The following is a 3,235-nucleotide window of genomic DNA, read 5'->3' as shown; positions in this document are numbered from 1 at the left end:
TATAAACTTCCCAGATGATGTTTTTGGTGAGAGTTTCAAGACCTTCATGATGAAAGAAGATATGGAAATGATAATATCATCAAAAGAAGTGTCATCCAATTGTATTTTATACTACATCTGGGATTTTATAATTTTTAAATGACTTTTCACAAGATTATGAGATAGAAGGTTATTTTCTAATGACCTATAATGATTGTTGATAACTTGTCATGTGGGTTATAATCAGGCATTTGCATAGAAAGTTGATTGATGCAAAGCAGGCTGAACGATATGTTTTTGTCAATCCAGCATTAGTCTCAAAAGCTGGAATGGGAGAGGGAAGCAAGGAAAACAGGTCAAAAGTTATTGCAGATCGACTAAAGAATACAAAGCATGCTGAACATTTGCTTATTCCATACAACCCAGAGTAACCTTTTATCCTAAATATCAATATGGTGTTTGTAAGTTAGTTTGTGATGTTTGAATTTGTGGATACTATATTACAATTTTCATTTCTTTTCTTTAGTTTCCATTGGGTGTTAGTGGCATTGGAGATGAAGAAAATGATTGCATATTACCTTGATCCAATGGCCTGTCAACCATGTGATGATCTTAAGGACATAGTTAACATGTAAGTATATATTTTCTCCTATTTTAATACAATTGATAGTGTCTAAATAACATCTTTTTAATTCTTTTTGTAGGGCAATGAGAATCAACCCACCGGAAAAACAGAAAACATCAAAGAGGGAGCCAACTTGGGTGAAAGTGGTTGTAAGTACTTATTTGTTTAGATTAAAATATATTGCTTCACCACTTAATTTATGACAAAATTAGAAAATGAATGGTTATTAATATGATTATCAATAAGATGCTAAAGAAGTAAGAACATCATTCTAGTGTTTATTGCAATTGTTGATACTTTTCCCATAGTGCCCAAGACAACCAGGTAGTGTGGAATGTGGGTATTACGTGATGAGATGTATGAAGGAAATCATTGCTAATCCAAACCAACTAACATCAAAGGTTTGCACTCAATTCAATTCATATGGTTGGTCATTTTACTGTAGCATTTTTTTTTTTTTGTCAATTGAACTTAGTGAATTGTATATGTCACTCCAATTCAGTTTTGGGAGAAGAAATCATATAGTGAAATGGAAATTAATGAAGTTCGATCAGATTGGGTTATGTTAGTGACTCAGTTAATCATTACTCATGTTTGAAGGTACCTCTTATAACTTATAGTCTAGTACAACTTCATATTCTTTTAAAGATGTAGTCAATATTTTGTTAATGTTAATTTTATAATGGATTTATTCACAATGATAATTTGTTAATGTATATCTTTGTACTCCTAGTTGGCAGTGTTTTCAATATGGATCATTTTGGGGGTTGCTCTATTATGATTGATGTATAGTTGGCATATTGAGAAGTGAAGCCAAGTAGACATGGTAGGTGTAACAACTTTCATATATTTCCTCTACAAATTATTATCAATTAGATTTGGAGAAATCCTACTATAGCATAGCTACAAAAATTCTTGCATGTCCAAGCTCATTTTCATAGAGCCTTTAGTTTCATTACATCTGCATGAATTAGGAATTTGTCTATTCTCTACAAAAGCATTTTTGGTCTTTAAGATTACTAGCTTTATAAACTTCTTTAATCTAAATTTATAAAGGTCTCCTACTATACTAATGGGCTTAAAGTCTATAATATCTTGTACTTCCATTTTCTTTTACATAAAAAATAAGAAGTTAGTTTAAGACTTCTTACAAATAAGCCTATGGAAGGAAATAGCACCTCTTACTAATTGGTTGTTAAATTGTTTATTATATATTCTTCAGGTTGTACAAAAAGTAATAGGTCATTCTATTAACAACGTCACTACTACTCTTGATGAAGGACACCCACAAACAATTCAAAATATATCATCAAAAGAATTTTGAGGTAACATGTTGTGGTTATTGTAAGTTTTATGAATCAATTCCATGTTTAGAGATCATTTCATGCAAGTTCCATATTTAGATAATAGATATCCTCATATTATTAAATGTTGATATACTAATACAATAAGAAGAACATAGATATTTTAACACAATTTTATAATTTTACATAAATATGTTAATTTACAATTTTATAATTTTTCGGACTTCTAGATTTTTTTGTTTTTTTTTTTCATTCCTTAGTTCCTTCTCATGCAAAACATCTAATGTCTTGTACAACCTATAAGAAGAATGAGAAGATGTTAATGGTTGAAGTTTCATAAATAAGATAAAAATCATACCAAAATAGTCAATGAGATAAAAAAAAAAAAATTTCTGTTTTTTTAAAAAATAGAATAAGAGTTCTAAAATATTTAGAAATTTGGTGTAATAAAATTATTGGAGTTTATTGAGTTCTTTTGATATTTTGAAATTTATTGCAATGGAAGAAAGATATTTTGGAAATTTAAAATTTGGCATATACACATTTCATTTACAAAGTTGCTTCTTAACTATTTGTTAATACTAATAAATATGTAACCCTCTCAATTATTTTGCAGATTGAGCATCTAGAAAGTGAGTTACAACCATCCTTTTGCACTTGGAAGAAAAATGATGTAAAACTAGATGTAGTGAAGGTTATGAACAATTCAAAGTTGAAGAAGAAGTTGTAAAATTGTTGGTTTTAGTTGTTGATTATGTATGGTGTTTATGGATAAATTGTAATAGTGAAAAAGGAAGACCATATTTGATACTTTTTGTCAATGGAGATTCTTAAATTAAGTTTTCATTATTAATTTAATTGTTGATAGAAAATTATAAAACAGGGCATGATTAGGACATTTTAATTTCTAGGCTATTAAAATTTTATATGAGATAAGATGACGCTTTTTTAAAGCGTCATGTTTTACTTGAATAACAGAAGATGACACTTCTCAAAAGCGTCAAGGTTGATGTTAAAAAAACATGGCATTTTTTTTTAGTGTCAAGGTATAAAATGCTATATGATGACACTTATTATGAGTGTCAATGTTGCTCCTACAAATAAAAAAGCTATAAGATGACACTTATATTGAGTGTCAATGTTGCTTCTACTTATACAATAACGCTTTATTAAGTGTCAACGTTGCTCCTACAAATAAAAAGTTATAAGATGACACTTATATTGAGTGTCAATGTTGCTTCTACCTATACAATGATGCTTCATTGAGTGTCAATATTGACATGAATGAAATTATTAACATATGATGACACTTATAAAGTGTCAATGT

The 3,235-nt window shown here is 28.8% G+C and overlaps 1 long non-coding RNA gene across 3 annotated transcripts; it reads left to right on the top strand.

Moving 5' to 3' along the window:
- The first annotated feature begins 384 nt into the window (after positions 1-384).
- Positions 385-1,410, top strand: LOC104881603 (uncharacterized). 3 transcript variants are annotated; one of them, XR_002031728.2, is made up of 3 exons: positions 385-406; positions 506-610; positions 684-815. It is a non-coding gene; the product is annotated as an uncharacterized LOC104881603 (long non-coding RNA). The 3 variants fall into 3 exon arrangements; XR_002031729.2 differs by lacking the exon at positions 385-406 and adding an exon at positions 1,338-1,410 and having other exon boundaries at positions 413-610; positions 684-753; XR_009467693.1 differs by lacking the exon at positions 385-406 and adding an exon at positions 913-959 and having other exon boundaries at positions 413-610; positions 684-753.
- Positions 1,411-3,235: the final 1,825 nt, after the last annotated feature.

This window comes from Vitis vinifera, chromosome 14 (genome assembly GCF_030704535.1).
Source record: "Vitis vinifera cultivar Pinot Noir 40024 chromosome 14, ASM3070453v1".
In the NCBI taxonomy this organism is placed as follows: Eukaryota; Viridiplantae; Streptophyta; class Magnoliopsida; order Vitales; family Vitaceae; genus Vitis; species Vitis vinifera.
This window is presented reverse-complemented; position numbering and strand designations above follow the sequence as displayed.